We start from the raw sequence: 18,815 nt of genomic DNA, 5'->3' as shown, positions 1-18,815 counted from the left end.
GTTATGGGAACGGTAGTTCATCATTGAGGCCCTCCCAGGCAAACCTACCATTTGGGTAATTCCTCACAGATCTGTATATTTTTACTATCTTTTCTCCATCTCTCTTTTCCTTTTTAAAATATTTTTGTTGAGTTTTTACGTTAAAAAAAATCCAAGCCAATACATAGTTTATATGGAATGCAAAATATAAGTAAGAAATTACCCAAATCAACATATTGCATTGCATCCATAATAACATGGCAAAAGTAAATATAATATACAAAGACAAAAAAAATCAAAAGTTAATCAAAATGCCATCCCCCTAGCAACATTGCATGATAGAAAGAAAAAAAAACAATAAACCACTCCTAAAAGTGAATGATAAAAGCCAACATAGATGATAAAATATATCTAAACATTGTGAATATAATTCAAAAATGGTCCCCACAACATTTGGAATCTTATGATAGAATTATAGATTGAATATCGAATCTTTTCTAAACATAAACATAATATCTTTCAGCCACTGAGCATGAGTAGATGGGACATCTCCATCTATCTTAGCCTCTTAATCCCAATCTGTAAATTATCAAATGTCAATATCAATTGCCATTTGGACAGAAAAAAAATCTAAATTTTATGTGTCGAAGGTCTAACTTATCTTGCTGCTGCAAGGTCAGGGTCTGATTATTGTTCTAGTCATTCCACAGGGCCACCTCAAGGACTGGTACTATCGGGAACCCATGTCTCAAATAAATAGAGTTGGCACCAGGGGGCTGTAAACTGGCAGCAGTCATTAAAAGAGATGCATTTTCACACAGGCATCTCAACTGACCGTGAACCTTGTGTGGGAGCTCTTGGAGCAGAGATACAAAGAGCAGTACATATTCATATTGTCCCATACGAATCAGATGAGACCATTATTATGGGGAATTTTATGTCAAAGCTAACGTGGATGATCATGAACTGGGATGGTGAGCATGCTGTAAGCCCTGCAGGACCAATGAAGAAGAAGACAGGGAGCAAGGAGAGGCCCATTGCCATGGTCTCACAGGAATTTGTAGAGTGGCTGTATGTTGCAACCTCCTTTCTGGAGACACTAACCCCTTGTGGCTGCTGCCAATCATAAACAGTGGCACCTTGGGCACAGACCCCACAGTTGCAATTTTTAAAAAATAAAATCACCATCGGCTCAATTTGCAGGCCGTTTAAAGACTATATGGAGCTCACAGCAGTCATACTGAGAGGTTGGACCCCGTGGAAGCACTATGACTGCTCCCCACTCTCCGCGGGTCCACACCAGTGTCAGCACTGCCATTACAGTAGCTCCAGCAAGGCCAGCATTTGCAGGTTTAGTTTAATGACAGAACAGCAAGAGAAGGTGACAAAAGGTAGCCACTCCATTTGTCAACTTGGACAGTGGATCTTTACCACATAGTTTGGAATACCAGTTGGAAGTAACTTCATGCCCTTGAGATGCAAAGAAATGCTATTTGTGAACAGGTCTCTTTCCTCATTGGTTTACATGTCCATTGAGGTAGAGCTGCAAAGGAGGCTTTTATTTATATAGACTTACAGCATGATGACAGGCTCTTTCAGCCCATGAGCCCATGCCGGCCAATTACACGCAATTTACCTACACTCCTGGTACATTTCTGAAGGGTAGAAGGAAACCGGAGCTCCCACACAGACATGGGGAGAACATACAAACATACAAACTCCTTAAGACAGTGTCAGATTTGAACCCCGGTCCTGATCGTTGGCGCTGTAACAACGTGGTACTAACTGTTCTGCTAACTGTGCCATCCACAAAAGTTTATTATATATCATGGGAGCTCCTTTAGCTGTCTTGTGATCTAATATTTTGGTGTTTGAAATTACGAAGTACAGAACAGCTCTTGATGTATACTGGAGCTTGTGCAGGTTGTTTTGGAGTAAGGCATTTCCTGCAGACGCCCTTCAATGTTGTCTTCCCTCTTCCACCTTCAGAGAAGGTCAGACAATGAGTGTATGCAGGGAATCTCCCCTGGCTGTCTTCCTTGCAACACTCTCTGAATGCATAATACATTCTTTGGTGCCCAATACAGACCACATTACTCCAGGTGTGGTCTAAGCAGAATTATGTTCGATAAATGATGCCAACAAAAGTCCAGGCACAAACATGAAAACATAGCTGTTTGTGTGTGATGAATTACTGCTCTCCACCCAGATTGCATAATCAGACTCTGTAACACTACACACTTCAAGCTGCTTGTTAATCCCGCAAAGACAAATATATTTGACACCAATCAGAATTGAAATTTAAATATAGCTATTAACCACTGTCTTTTCAGCTGTATTAAATTGTTGTTATATTCCTTTGCTTCACAAGCATCCTTTACTCCCAGGACAACCTTATACAAACCTTGTGGACTGCCGCTGAGGGGAAATAATGAGTCGGAGGGAGAGACAGTAGCTATTGTTAACAAATTACTCAGCAAAATAAAATTATGATAGCCTCCATTGTACTCAGTCTTTCCTGTGCAACTGCTCTTTCAGGTCTTTCTTTCCATCTGAGGCACTGCCTCAAGAAAGACCCCCATCGCCCTGCCCACAACCTCTTCTCACTGCTACCTTCAGGCAGAAGGTACAGAAGCATGAACTCCAGCACCTCAGACAGGTCTTTTTGTGATCCAAAAGAAGTTTATGGTTTGAGTAGGAAGGGGGAATGAAGAAAAATATTTATCCTATAGTTATTGGGTTCTGAACTTTCCTTTACAATCTAAAGAGTGGTTCTCAACCTTTTTCTTTCCATTCACATACGACTTTAAGTAATCCCTATGCCATAGATACCCTGTGATTAGTAAAGGATTGCGTAAGGTCATATGTGGGTGGGAAGGGAAGGTTGAGAAGCACTGTTCCAGATCCAATTGTTACTGAAATATTTTGCTTGAGAAAAATTGTCATTGGCCCATTTCCTCTGGAGTTATGAAACCGTGCACACAACAAATTCAATTAGGTATGATTAAATCAGTGGTTTTCAAACATTTTTTCCACCCACATACCACCTTAAGCAATCCCTTACTAATCACAGAACACTTATGGAATAGGGAATACAGAGAGGGGTATGTGAGTGGGAAGTAAAAAGTTGAAAACCTCTGTCCTAGAGATACTGGACCCATTTTAATTTTCCTACTGAAGGAACCGTTCCATTTATCCTTCCACTCCATGCTCACACGTATGCCCATGACCTCATGTACTATCTCACCAAGATCACCCCGTAAATTGGAGGAACTACACTTGATTATCCATCTGGGCACTCTTCAACTGGATAGCGTTAAGTTCGACTTCTCTGGTTTCTGTTAGCCTATTCTCCATTCTTTCTCTCTTCCCTTCCATTTGTCTTCTTTCCATTAGCTCTTCACCCTTTCCCTCCCTATTCCTAGACCCATCTCTCCTCCCTTGGCTTGCTGCTGTGCCTGCGCTCCCTTATCCACCTATTAACCCCTGACTTTGGGACCATGCTCCTCCCCCTATTCGCTCCCCTTTACCATTTTTTGTTTGGGCACCTGGCGACATTTATCTATATCTTGATGATGAGGTCAAGTGCAAAATGTTTGTTACGTACCTTTAACTTTGCAATATAACATATACGAGATAGGTTGACCGTTTTGAGTTTTGTGTGCCCGATGGAGATGTGGGGGGGCTGGTAGTCATGGTGGGGAGCTGGCTGATGGAGGACCTCAGTTTTCTTCAGGCTGACTTCCAGGCCAAACATTTTGGCAGTTTCCACAAAACGGGATGTCAAGCGCTGAAGAGCTGGCTCTGAATGGGCAACTAAAGCGGCATCGTCTGCAAAGAGTAGTTCACGGACAAGTTTCTCTTGTGTCTTGGTGTGAGCTTTCAGGCGCCTCAGATTGAAGAGACTGCCATCCGTGCGGTACCGGATGTAAACAGCGTCTTCATTGTTGAGGTCTTTCATGGCTTGGTTCAGCATCATGCTGAAGAAGATTGAAAAGAGGGTTGATGCGAGAACGCAGCCTTGCTTCACGCCATTGTTAATGGAGAAGGGTTCAGAGAGCTCATTGCTGTATCTGACCCGACCTTGTTGGTTTTCGTGCAGTTGGATAACCATGTTGAGGAACTTTGGGGGGCATCCGATGCGCTCTAGTATTTGCCAAAGCCCTTTCCTGCTCACAGTGTCGAAGGCTTTGGTGAGGTCAACAAACTGATGTAGAGTCCTTTGTTTTGTTCTCTGCACTTTTCTTGGAGCTGTCTGAGGGCAAAGACCATGTCAGTAGTTCCTCTGTTTGCGTGAAAGCCGCACTGTGATTCTGGGAGAATATTCTCGGCGACACTAGGTATTATTCTATTTAGGAGAATCCTAGCGAAGATTTTGCCTGCAATGGAGAGCAGCGTGATTCCCCTGTAGTTTGTAGTTTGAGCAGTCTGATTTCTCACCTTTGTTTTTGTACAGGGTGATGATGATGGCATCACGAAGGTCCTGAGGCAGTTTTCCTTGGTCCCAACAAAGCTTGAAAAACTCATGCAGTTTGACATGCAGAGTTTTGCCGCCAGCCTTCCAGACCTCTGGAGGGATTCCATCCATACCTGCTGCTTTTCAACTTTTCAGTTGTTCAATTGCCTTATATGTCTCATCCTGGGTGAGGACCTCATCCAGCTCTAGGATCAACAATGAGATAGACAACAGACTCGCCAAGGCAAATAATGCCTTTGGAAGACTACACAAAAGAGTCTGGAAAAACAACCAACTGAAAAACCTCACAAAGATAAGCGTATACAGAGCCGTTGTCATACCCACACTCCTGTTCGGCTCCGAATCATGGGTCCTCTACCAGCATCACCTACGGCTCCTAGAATGCTTCCACCAGCGTTGTCTCCACTCCATCCTCAACATTCATTGGAGCGCCTTCATCCCTAACGTCGAAGTACTCGAGATGGCAGAGGCCGATAGCATCAAGTCCACGCTGGATGGGTCACGTCTCCAGAATGGAGGACCATCGCCTTCCCAAGATCGTGTTATATGGCGAGCTCTCCACTGGCCACCGTGACAGAGGTGCACCAAAGAAGAGGTACAAGGACTGCCTAAAGAAATCTCTTGGTGCCTGCCACATTGACCACCGCCAGTGGGCTGATATCCCCTCAAACCGAGGAGTTAAATACAGCGAAATTGATTTCATGGAAAAAAAGGTTACAAATTCATGCTAAGACATCCAGCCGTGCTTAAAATATTTATACCCAGGGAGCAAACAGACTGTTCTCAGATCCAGAGAAAGCACAAGAATTCGCAGAATGTTTGCAGGACAGGAGAAGAGATGAAGGGATGTAACAAGACTGAAGAACAGCGACAAAGTATATATAACAATGTATATGTAAAGAACTAAAGAGGGAAAAGAGAAGGGAAGGAAGGGAGTAAGGGGGAAAAAAGAAGAGAGAGAGAGAGCGTTGTTTTAAAAAAGTGTTTTCTGGAGAGGGATGGGTAGAGGGGGAATAACCATCACTGCAAAATCAGTTGACGCTGCGAACAAAATCGCAATCCAAATGAAAAGGGGAGTTGTGGTTGCCAGGCAAGGGATATGGGGCAACTCAGAGAGGGGGATACTTTTGGGGTTAAGGTATTAATGGATGTGGGAACTGCGGGGTACTTTATGTCTTAAATGTGTTGTCGTACATTAAGTGTAATAAGAGAAAACTAAGAGATAAAAATGGGGAAAAGGGGGATGGAGGTGGCCAAGAGGTGGAAAAGAGGTGTATGCAAGATATAAGATACCATGTTGAACTATATGACTATAAACATTAATGGAATACATAACCAAATTAAAAGGAAGAGGCTACTAAATTTATTGAAGAAGGAAAAAATAGATATAGAATTTGTGCAGGAAACGCATCTAACTGAAGCGGAGCATAACAAACTAAAGAGAGACTGGGTAGGACACATAACAGCAGCATCCTATAATTCATAAGCTAGAGGTGTAGCCATATTAGTTAATAAAAATGTACCAATCAAAATAGAGGAGGAAATAGATCTGGCAGGGAGGTATGCAATGATAAAGTCTCAGATATACTCAGAATATTGGAATTTGCTCAATATATATGTGCCTAACGAGGAGGATCAAAAGTTTATACAGGATATTGTTTTGAAGATTGCAGACACACAAGGAAATATATTGATAGGAGAGGATTTTAACCTTAATTTGGACCCAATGTTGGATAAAGCTGGACATAAGACAAGTAAAAAGAATAAAGTAGCCAAATTTATGGTTAAATCAATGCAGGAAATGAAACTTATGGATATATGGAGGAGGCAACACCCATGAGAGAAGGATTTTTAATATTTTTCGAGTAGGCACAAAACTTACTCAAGGATTGATATGTTTTTATTGTCAGCCCATATTCAAGGGAGAGTTAGGAAAACTGAGTATAAAGCAAGACTACTATCAGATCATTCACCCCTATTGTTAGCAATAGAACTGGAGGACATCCCACCAAGAACATATAGATGGAGGTTAAACTCCATGCTACTTAAAAGACAGGAATTTAGGGAGTTTATTGAATGCCAAATTAAAACTTATTTTGAAATAAACACAGGATCAGTGAAAGACAAATTTATATTATGGGACGCAATGAAAGCCTTCATTAGAGGGCAGATAATAAGTTATGTGAATAAGATGAAAAAGGATTAAAATCGGGAAATAGAGCAGTTGGAAAGGGAGATAGTAAATAAGAAAAGGAATTAGTAAAAAGGGATGATATAACGAAAAGGAGAGAATTGGCGGACAAAAAATTAAATGCGAAACATTACAAACGTACAAGGTGGAGAAGAACATAATGAAAACAAAGCAAAAGTATTACAAACTGGGAGAAAAACACATAAAATATTAGCCTGGCAACTTAAAACAGAACAAGCTAAAGGAACAATACTGGCATCAATGAAAAAGGTCAAACAAATTACATATAACCCAAAAGAGATTAATGAAAATTTTAAGGAATTTTATGAACAATTGTATCAAACTGAGAATGAGAGGAAAGATGATAAAATAGAGGAATTTTTAGCTAAAATTGAACTGCCGAAATTGCAAGAAGAGGAACAAAACAAACTAATAAAACCATTTGAAATAGAGGAAGTACAGGATATATTAAAAAAGCTGCCGAACAATAAAACACCAGGAGAGGATGGATTCCCAATAGAATATTATAAAAATTTAGAGTTATTAATTCTTCCTCTCCTGGAAGTAATGAACCAGATAGAAGAAACAGAAAACTTGCCAAATTCATGTAAGACAGCAATAATTACAGTAATACCAAAGACAGGGAAGGATCCATTAACACCAGCATCATATCTCTACTTAATTCAGATTATAAGATAATAGTGAAATTATTAGCAAACAGATTGGCCGATTGTGTACCGAAAATAGTAAAACAAGATCAAACTGGATTTATTAAGAAAAGACGAACAGTGGACAATGTCTGTAAACTTATGAATCTAATCCACGCAGTTCAAGGAAATAAGAAACCAACAGTGGCTGTTGCTCTAGATGCAAAAAAAGCCTTTGACAGAGTAGAGTGGAACTAATTATTTGAATTATTACAGAAGTTCAATCTACCAAAAAAATAACCATTCATGGAACATATCAGAGAGCTTGCCTATGACCTCCATCCTCTAAAATGAGAATGAAAATTATAAAAAGAAAAAACGACTGGATTCAGTAATAAATAGATGACGCATTTTTCTTGTTTATTTTCCTTTGTGTGAAGATATTGTTTTATGGTTTTATTGCATGGTATATGTTGAATATTTATGGATTTTGGAGGGGATAGGTAGAGGGGAGGGAGGGAAAGGGGGGAAAAAGGGAGAAAAGACCACTGTGTAAATTTAATGAGAAACGTTTGTACATATTTTGGATGATATGGTTCATAGTGTGAAAAATAAAAAATTATATTAAAAAAACCTGAAACATTGACATGGTTTCTCTTTCCATAGGTAATGTCTGATCTACTATGCAATTCCAGCATTTTCAATTCCTTTTCACTTTTGTTCCCTCTGCTCCTTCCCCTACTATGTTTGCTGTGACTTTAAACGTTTTCATTTTTAATTTTTCTGTTGTTTTGATGAAAGGTTAGTATACATGAAAAATAGAGTGTTATATAATTTGTATCGGTTTATATAGGTCGGCACAACATGGAAGCTGAAGGGCTTGTGCTCTAACATTCTCTGTTCTATGTTTAATTTTGATGATATCAGAAAAGTGTGGCTTGGGACAGTTGTTTTCTGGCAAAGATGAGTTTGGTAAAGTGGAAGGCCTTCAAAGCTGAAATTTTGAGAGTACGGAAATTAGATATTCATGTCAATATTAAAGGCAACATTAACAAGCATAGGGAACCTTGGTTTGTGAGGAATATCAATGTTCTGGTTATAAAGAAGAAAGAGGAAAAAAGGAGGTATAGACAGCAAGGAACAAATTAGGTATGAATATATGAAATGCAAGAAAACACTGAAGAGGGAAATCAGGAGGTTTAAAGAAGGCATGAAGGCTTGGGCAAACTGTGTGGAAAATAGAAAGAGATTCAACATTTATGTTGAGAGCAAATGGATAGCAAGGGGGAAAAAATGGTCTGATTGAAGACCAGAATGGTTATTCACGGAGCCAAATGAGATGGGGGAGATCTTACATGGATTTTGTTTCATCTGTATTTGCTCAGGAGACGGACACTGAGTCTACAGAAGAGAGGCAGAACAGCAGTGATGTCATGTACCTCATACACTTTAGAAAGGAGTAGGTGCTTGTTGTTTTGAGCCAAATAAGAGTGGATAAATGCACGGATCCTGACAAAATATTCTCAAGGACCTTCAGCGAGGCTAGTACAGAAATTGCAAGGACCCTAGCAGAGGTATTTAAAACATCCTTAGCAATGAGACAGGGGCCAAAGGATTGAAGGAAACCTAATGCTGTTCCATTGTTCAGGAAAGTCTTTAAGAACAATCTGGGTAATTATGGGCCATTAGTAGTGGGTAATTTATTGGAAGATATCTGACAAAACCGGATATACGTGTATATGGATACAGAGGGCCTAATTTGGAATTGTCATTATGGACTTGTACTAGTAGTTCATGAACATTCAAGAAGGCTACCAGGAGAGTTGATGAAGGAAAGGCTGTGGATATTGTCGACATGGACTTCAGCTAAGCCTTTGACAAGATCCTTCAAGGGAGGTGATCAAGGAGATTCAGTCATTTAGGATGAGGGAGCAAATTGGATTTGATGTTTGTCACATTTGTGGCCTGAAATGTGAAGTTAATGAAACATTAAACACAAGTTTTATCAGGTAAACTTCTCTGTGGCTTTATTCTCCTGTTTCCTTTGTTCTCCTGCTTGTGTTCTTATCTCTCTCTCATACCAGGTGACTTCCGGTATATCTCATACATATTCATTATCATGACATCCCTCCTTTAATCTGAAATAAACTTTACCTTCACTTTCCAATATCCCTCGGAATCTTACAAACATCGTAACTAACGGTAATACTATAACTCAACTACTTAAAATTTACTTCCTACAGCATTCATACATGCACTTTATGATATAAGATTAAAATATTGTCCCAAAGTTCTTATTAAAACTATGGCACAAAGTCTTCGTATCGTTTGGGCGCTTTCCGGTTTCGTTTCGGCCTGCCTGCGATATTGTCGTCGCTTCTCGGTTGTTCACTCTCAGCGTCGGAAATACTGCTCACCACGGCTTCGGGTGTTTCTGGCGCTCTAGTCACTTCATCAGGAGTGCTGGTAACTAACTGCCTCTGGAACATCATCAGGTCTCTCAGTTTCAGCATCTCGTATTGGCCTTTCAAACTCTTTGCTCGATGTATCTCTGGACTGGTACATTTTTACACCTGAGACATTTCTCTTATACAGGACTCCAGTCGGAGACTTGACTGTCACCATACCGCCACTTCTGGACACGACAGTGTAGGGTTGATGGTAATAAGGTGTGTCTAGCTTACCACCAGTTTCATGCCTCACTAGAACATTATCCCCTGGCATGATGTCTGAGTACTTGGCTCCACGTTTCGAATCTGTGTACAGCTTTGCTGCACCTTTCTTTTCAGCATCGTGGTCCCTCATCTCCTGGTCGTCTCGGATTTCCTTTATTTCTGGCATTTTTGTGCGGATTTTTCTTCCAAAAAATGCTTCTGCAGGACTTTTTCCAGTGGTTGCATGAGGCGTTGCTCGATAGACAGCCACATACGATAGCAATGCTTCTTGCCAATTTTGTCCTTCTGCGTGTGCAATCCTCAATCGTTTATCAATGGACTGATTTTGTCTCTCTCCTTCTCCGTTGGCTTGCGGCCATTTCGGAGTTACTTTATGATGGTGGATACCTGTGGTCCTCATGTATTCCGCAAATGTCTCTGAAATGAATTGTGGACCATTGTCAGAGTATAATGTAACAGGTAATCCATATCTTGCAAATATCTCTGCTAATGCTTGTATTGTTTTTTCAGTGGTTGTGGACTTCAACACCATGCACTCATAGTATCTGCTGTAGTAATCTATCACTACCATAATTAATTCACCCGTCGGTAAAGGTCCAAGAAAATCAACAGCTATGTCGATCCATGGTCCTGTCGGGAGTTGTGTACTCCGGATCGGTTATGGCGGATTACTCCTACTTGTGATTTGACATCCGTGACAAGTTTTAACACATTTCTCGGCGTCTTTATCGCAACCTGGCCACCATACCTTGGTCCTGAGGTTTTGCTTGGTACCAACAATACCTAGGTGTCCTTCATGCGCTAAGGATACGATCTTTGGTCTCAATCTTTGCGGTATCACCAATCTGCAGCCTCTCAATACACACTGTCCGATGCAACAAAGTTCATCTCTAATGGGAATGTAAGCCTTGTGAGTACACTTGTCCCATTGTCCACTCTGTATGCATTCTCTTACTTCCATGAGTTCTGGATCACGTTCGGATTCTCTCTCGACTTCCTTCGTAGTCACAGCTTTCGGTGTCGCCTGAATAGCTACGAAGCGTACAAAGCTCTCTGTTTCTGATCCCAATTCTGACTTGGAATGTGGACCACCATCCTTCACCAATCTGGACAGCGGATCAGCAATGTTTGCTTTCCCTGCAATGTGGATTACTTTATATTTGTAGGGTTGTAGTCTGAGTACCCATCTCTCTATTCTGGCACATGGTTTTGATCTAGGTGCATAGATCACCTCTAATGGCTTATGATCTGTGATGAGTTCAAATTCAATGCCGTATAAATATGCATGGAACCTCTCACAGGCCCATACAAGTCCGAGTGCTTCTTTCTCTGTCTGAGAGTATCTTCTCTCCACATCTGATAACGATCTGCTGGCATAGGCAATGATTCTCGGTCCTCCATCATGCATCTGGACCAACACGGCTCCTAAACCAACCGGGCTGGCATCCGCTATGACTTTGGTTGATGCCGCCGGATCGTAATATCCAAGAGTTTTTGCATCTGTCAGGCTTTGCTTCAGCGCTGTGAACGCTTTCTTCTGCTCAGATCCAAAATGAAATGGTACACCTTTCCTGGTTAGTTTCCTTAGTGGTTCTGCCACTGTAGCGAAATTAGGAATGAACTTTGCACAAAAATTGACCAATCCTAGGAAACTCCTCACCTCTGTTGCGTTCTGAGGTGCACGTGCCTCTGCAATAGCTTTCACCTTGGCCTCTGCAGGGTTTAGTCCTTTCCGTGTAAGTCTGTGTCCCATGAAGTCCATTTCTGACACAACGAACTGGCACTTGTTTCCATTCACGGTAAGGCCTGCCTCCTGTAGTCTAGATAGTACACGCCTCAACCGTTTGTCATGCTCTTCCTTCGTTGGTGCATGGACTATGATGTCGTCAGAAATGTTGGCAACTCCAGGAATGCCTTGAATCACTCGATGGATTTCATACTGGAAGATCTCCGAAGCTGCATTAATTCCAAATGATAGTCTCTTGTAACGATACAATCCACAGTGAGTCACAAATGTTGTCGCTTCCCGGGAACCTGGATCCAGCTCTAATTGATGATAGCCCCATTTCAGATCAATTTTTGAGAATACCTTGCTGGTAGTTAGTTCTTGAAGTATTTCCTCCACTGTTGGTATTGGGTGTCGTTCTCTAACTATAGCTTCATTGGCCATTCTCATGTCAACACATAGTCTTATGTCACCCTTTGGTTTGGGCACAATCACTACGGGACTGACCCATTGTGTCGAATGTTCCACCGGTTCAATAATGTCTTGTTCGATCAATTCTTTAATTTTGGCTTCGACTTTCCCACGAAGACCAAACGGATTTCGGCGCATTGGTTGTGCCTTGGGTTTGACCGTTTCATCTACCGCTAGCTTCAATTGTTGACCTTTCAGCTTTCCTACTCCTTGGAAGTCTGCGGGAAATTTTTGCTTCATATCCTCGTATGACTGAATTGAATTGACACAAGCTCCAATATGAAGTATTGCCAGGTCTTGCGCTGTGCTTCTACTCAGCAATGGTTCTCCCCTCTCTTCTATGACCATAAACTGCTTCTGTGTATTTATCTCCAGCTTCAACAGTTGCAGTAAAACATCCAATGGTCTGCAATGGCTTGGTTGCTGTGTATGGATACAGTTTCTTGGAACACTTCTTTGAGGTGCAGATGATCTTTTTCCTTTTCAACTTCTCCCATAAATGTCAATCAATCACATTACTGTCACTGCCCGAGTCTACAATGACCTGCACTGTCACTCCACCAATGATCACTGGGACCTTCTCATGATGTACTTCATTCAACGTAAATTGGTAACAACTCTGTTCCTCCTGGGTATCATCATCGTCACCGTCTATCTGGCGAATGGTATCTTTCTTTCCAAGATACTTTCCTTTCCCCCAGGCTTTGCCTTTGGAAGTTGTACTCTTCCTCTTCTGGTCTGCATTGGACTTGCTTTTGCACTTCTTTGCAAAGTGGTCCTTACCTCCACACTTTCTGCAAACTTTACCTTTGGCTGGGCAATATGGGTCTTTTCCAAGGTGACCTCGGTTTCCACATCGATAACACTCCACGTCATGTATCGGCGTATATCTTGGCTGATTATGGCGATGTGAGAGCCTCTTAATTTGCTGGCTTGAGTTGTCTTTCAGGGTCATGGTATGAAATTGCCCTTCAACAGCCTCTAATGCAGCAGCAATGGTTAAAGCATCGGTGAGTTCCAACTCACTCCCTCTTTACAGTAGACGTCTTCTGAGTTTATCTGATCTACAGTGCTGTACGACTTGATCCAATAATTGGTTGTCCAAATCAGCTGGCATGTAATTGCATCCAACAGCTAGCTGGCGTAGTCTCGTCACGTACTGAGCAATTGTCTGGCCATCTTCTTGTCTCGTTCTCCGAAACAAATGTCGTTGAAATGTAGCATTCGGTGTCACTGCATAGTGTGCATTTAATGCATCTACCGCATTCTGGTACTCATCCTTTCTTCCAGTATTCAAAAGTGTCTTAAATGTTTCCCGAACTGAGGGTCCTGCAGTGAAAAGAAGTAACGCCCTTCTCTGCGCTTTTTGTTCAACTGTACCGGTATCTAGAAATAGGCCATGACTGTCGGCGTAGGATTCAAATTCTTCCAGCCATGCCTTCCACTTCACACTTACAGTGCTTGCATCACCCGTTGGGTCAAAATGAGCAATTCCACTATGTGTTAGAAAGTCACCGTCTGCCCCAGCCATGAGGAAATATTCCTGCCCCAAAAAACTGAGTTACAGAGAAAATTCTTATCACCTTGAAGTTGTCTGTAATCCTCTGTAATCTTGTTTAGTCTTTAATTTTCTTCAAGCTTCTTTCATCCTCGTCGCCAATGTCACATTTGTGGCCCGAAATGTGAAGTTAATGAAACATTAAACACAAGTTTTATCAGGTAAACTTCTCTGTGGCTTTATTCTCCTGTTTCCTTTGTTCTCCTGCTTGTGTTCTTATCTCTCTCTCATACCACGTGACTTCCGGTATATCTCATACATATTCATTATCATGACAATCTTGACCTTGTGGGAGAAGCCAGAGAGTGGTAGTAGACGATTACCTCTCTCACTGGGGAACTGTGACTACAGGTGTGTCTCAAGGATTGGTGTTGGGTCCCTAATTGTTTTTCATCTACAATATATAAATGATCAGGATGATAAAAGATTTAGAAAGTGCAGATTGGGATAAGCTGTTTTCTGGCAAGGATGTGCTAAGTAAGTGGAAGATATTCAAAGGTTAAATTTTGAGAGTACAGATTTCAGATGTATTGTCAGAGTACATACATGACAGCGCATACCACCCTGCGATTCTTTCTCCTGCGGGCACAGCAGAATTACTACTTATTGGTAGTGCAAAAAAAACTGTTCACAGTGTATACATGTAAACAAATAAAGAGCTATAAACAGATAATTAATGTAAACAAACTGCGATACAGAGAGAATAAAAAAATAAATTGCACAAGTAAGAGTCATTAAACGAGTATCTGAATTTTTTAAATTGTTTTTTTTAAATATGGAATGCTTCATAAATTTGCATGCCATCCTTGTGCAGGGACCATACTAATCTTTTCTGTATCATTCCAATTTTAGAATGTGTGCTGCTGAAACTAGCACAATGATTACCTGATTGAGTTTGCTGTTGAGGAGTCTGGTGGTGGAGGGGTAGCAGCTGTTCCTGAACCTGATGGTGTGAGTCTTGTGGCATCTATACCTCTTTCCTGATGGCAGCAGTGAGAACAGAGTGTATGCTGGGTGGTGTAGATCCTTCATGAAGTAAAAACGCTGAAATGCTGGAGGAACTCAGCGTATCTTTTCAGCATCTTTTGGAGACAAAGATACGTTGCCAACGATTTGGACCTGAGCCCTTCTTCAAGAAAAAAATCAGAAAAGGTAGAAGCAGAATATATTAGAAATTCTCAGAATTCAAACAATGAGGGAGGAATTCAGACTAACAAAATATGTTAATTGGATGTTATAAGGGACTAAGTAGAATTTAGCATGATTGTGCGAATGGAGACAGGGAATGGAGACGACGGGGTGGTAGGGGTTGGAGTGGGGGGAGGGGGTTTTAATGAAAGCCAGTTAAGTCAATATTAATGCCATCCAGTGCAACAAAATATGTTAATTAGATGTGATAAGTGACTCGGTAGAATTGATCATGTCTGTGCGAAAGGAGGCAGGGAATGGAGATACGACATGGGAAGTAGGGGTGGGGGGGGTGGGGTGGGGAGTTAACGAAAGCCAAGAAGTTGATATTAATCCCAATCAGTTGAAGGGTGCCCAGTCGGAAGTTGATTTATGGATGGTCTCAGGCCGATGGTACATGTGACCATGGACAGACATGTCAGCAAGGGAATGGGATGGAAAATTGAAATGGGTGGCCCTGGGAGATTTACATTATTACGGCAGACAGAGCACCTCGGCTCTGTCCACTGCAATAGTGCAGATCTTCCAATGGCCATCCATTTCAATAGTACCTCAGTTCTGTCCACCACAGTTGCACAGATCTCCCATTGGCCACCTATTTCAATAGCACCTTGACTCTGTGCACTGTAATAGCGTGGATCTCCCAGTGGAAACCCATTTCAATTTTCTATTCCATTCCTTTTCTGTCATATCTGTCTATGGTCTCATGTACCATCGAACTGAAACCATCCATAAATCAACTTCCGACTGGACACCCTCCAACTTATTGGTATTAATATCAACTTCTTGGCTTTCGTTAACACCCCCCCCCCCCCAACCCCTACTTCCCCTGTCATGTCTCCATTCCCTGCCTCCTTTCGCACAGACATGATAAATTCCACCTAGTCACTTATCACATCCAATTAACACCTTTTGATAGTCTGGATTCCTCCCCCATTGTTTGAATTCTGAGACTTTCTGATATATCTGCAAAAGTGCATCCAGCTGAAGCTCCTAACAAACTGAGTTCGGGAACTGGAGCTGGAGCTGGATGAACTTTGGATCTTAAGGGAGGCAGAGGTGGTGATAGATAGGAGTTTCAGGGAGGAGGTCACCCCTAAAAGTCAGGATACAGATAACTGGGTGACTGTCCGGAGAGGGAAGGGGAAGAGACACTAAGAGCAGGGCACCCCTGTGCTCGTTTCCCTCAACAAGTATACTGTTTTAGATACTGTTGTGGGATAAGTCATGGTGGTCATGTCTCTGGCATGGAGGCTGTTCCCCTAGCTCATAAGGGAAGGTGGGAGAAGAGGTGAGCTATTGTAATTGGGGACTTACTGGTTAGAAAAGCAAATAAGAGGTTCTGTGAGGAAGCTTGAGGCTCCCAGATGGTATGTTGCCTCCCAGGTGCCAGAGTCAGGGATGTCGCTGATCAAGTTCATAGCATTCTGGAGGGGAAGGGTGAGCAACTGGATGTTGTGGTCCACATGGGGACCAATGACATAGATAGAAGTAGGGATAAGGTACTGAAGAGGGAATATAGGGAGTGAAGAAAAAAGGGGTGTAATCCCAGGATTGCTGCCTGTGGCACGCACCGGAGAGGGTTTGAACAGGATGTTGTGGCAGATTTATGTGTGGCTGAAGAGTTGCTGCCAGGGGTTCAGATTTGTGGTTCATTGGGATCTCTTCTGGGGAAGAACTGACCTGTATCAAAAGGACAGGCAGCACCTGAACTGGAGGGGGACCAATCTCCTGATGGGCAGATTTACAAGAGCTGTTGGGGAAGGTTTAAACTAGTTTGGTGGGTGTGGGAATCAGAATGCATGTAGAGATTTGGGTAGTAGGACATAAGCATGATGCTATATGCTCTGAGTTTGTGAGGAAGAACAGGCAGGGGACAAAACATAAAGGTAGCCAGTTAGAGGGGTTGAAATGTGTTATTTTCAATGCTAGGAGTATTAGGAATAAAGTGGATGAACTTGAAGCATGGATCAGTGCATAGAACAACGATGTTGTGGCTGTTACTGAATTTTGGCTGGAAGAAGGGCAGGACTGACTGATACAAGTACCGGGGTTTTGGTGTTTAAAAAAAAATAGGAATGAAGGTAGAAAAGGTGGTGGGGGAGGAATAGCATTACTGATCAGGGATAGTATCATGACAATTGAAATGGAGGATGCTGCAAAGGGAGTGTCCACTGAGTCGGTATGGGTGGAAGTCAGAAATAGGAAGGGAGCTATCACTGTTCTGGGAGTAGTTTATAGGCCCCCAAATATCCTTTAGGACACTGAGGAACAGATAAGTAGGCAGATTTGTGAATGGTGCGGGAAATGCAGGTTATAGTTATGGGTGATTTCAACTTCCCTAATATTGCAAGAGGTATAGATGGGGCTGAATTTGTCAGTTACGTACAGGAAGGATTTCTGACACAGTATGTGGACTGGCTGAATGGAGGAGAGGCTATACTGGATCGCGTTCTGGGGAATGAACCTGGTCAGGTGGCAGACCTCTCAATGGGGGAGCATTTTGGTGAGAATGACCACAACCTCCTTAGCTTCAATATACCTATGGAAAAGGATAAAAATAGTCAAAATGGTAAAGTATTTAACTGGGGAAGGGCTAATTATGAAGGCAGGGACAAGCAAGAATAAATTGGAATCATTTGTTTAAGGGTGAAAGCACAGAAATCATTTGGAAGAAGTTTAGGGACCACTTGTGCAGGGTTCAAGATAGGTTTGTCTCACTGGAACAAGGAAAGATGGTAGGAAAAGGGAACCATGGCTGATGAAACAGCTAAGGCAACTAGTCAACAGAATGAAAGAAACACATTAGATATAGGAAGCAGGAAACAGGAAGGGCTCATGAGAAGTATATGGTAGCCAGGAAGGACCTTGAGAAAGGACTTAGGAGAGCTTAAAGGGGCATGAGAAGACCTTTGCATATAGGATTAAGGAGAACCCCAGGGCATTCTATGTTAAGAACAGAAGGATGATGAGAATGAAGGTGGTACCGCGAAAGGATAAAGGAAACAATATGTGCCTGGAGGTGAAGGAGGTTGGGGAAGTCCTAAATGAATATTTTGCTTCAGTATTCATCAGAAAAATAGGCCTTGATCAGGGTGAGGTTGAACAGGCCTGGACAATTTTGAGATTAAATAAGTGGAAGAGTTGGATCTTCTAAATAATTACCCAGTGCCTGTTGCGATGTACCCCAGGCTACTGTGGGAAGTAAGAGAAGAGATAGCTGGGGCAGTAGCTATGATCTTTGAATCCTCTTTGGACACAGGGAAGGTGTCAGAGGATTGGAGAATGGCAAAAGTAGTCTCCTTGTTTAAACAAGTTAATAGGCAGAATCTTGGGAATTATAGACCAGTGAGTCTTATGTCAGTGGTGTGCAAAGTAATGGAGAGGATTCTTAAGGATAGGATCTATGAGCATTTTGAGAAGGACATTCTACTCAAGGATAGTCAGCATGGCTTTGTGAAGGGAAAGTTGGCCCTTACAAGTCTAATTGAGTTTTATTGAGGAGGTAACAAAAGAAATTGATGAGAGTAGAGAAGTGGATGTGGTCTCTATGGATTTTAGTAACACGTTTGACAAGGTCTCCCATGAGAGACTCATTCAGGAAGTCATGAGGCATCGGATCAGTGGAATATTGGCTGTGTGGATTTAAAAAATTGGCTTATAGGAAGATAGTACAGAGTAGTAGTGGAAGGAAAGTATTCTTCCTGGAGGTTGGTGACTAGTGGAGAACCATAAGGATCTGTTTTGGGACCCCGGCTCTTTGTAATTTTCATAAGTGACCTGGATGAAGAAGTGGAAGGATAGGTCAGTAAGTTTTCAGATGATTTGAAGATTGGAGAAGTTGTGGATGGAACTGAAGGTTTGTCGAAGATTAGAAGAGGATATAGACAGGATGTAGAGTTT

The 18,815-nt window shown here is 41.9% G+C and overlaps 1 long non-coding RNA gene and 1 other non-coding gene across 2 annotated transcripts in view; both read right to left on the bottom strand.

Annotated features, from left to right (window-relative positions):
- LOC138752630 (uncharacterized) overlaps positions 1-18,815 on the bottom strand; it is a 131,042-nt gene that overhangs the window by 16,317 nt on the left and 95,910 nt on the right. The gene's annotated exons all lie outside the window — the stretch shown is intronic.
- On the bottom strand, positions 14,494-14,600 carry LOC138752128 (U6 spliceosomal RNA). The gene has a single exon (XR_011350400.1). It is a non-coding gene; the product is annotated as a U6 spliceosomal RNA (small nuclear RNA).

The sequence above is a fragment of the Narcine bancroftii genome, chromosome 1, assembly GCF_036971445.1.
Source record: "Narcine bancroftii isolate sNarBan1 chromosome 1, sNarBan1.hap1, whole genome shotgun sequence".
Lineage (NCBI taxonomy): Eukaryota > Metazoa > Chordata > Chondrichthyes > Torpediniformes > Narcinidae > Narcine > Narcine bancroftii.
The sequence above is the reverse complement of the archived record's forward strand: the minus strand, read 5'-3'. Positions and strand labels throughout refer to the sequence as shown.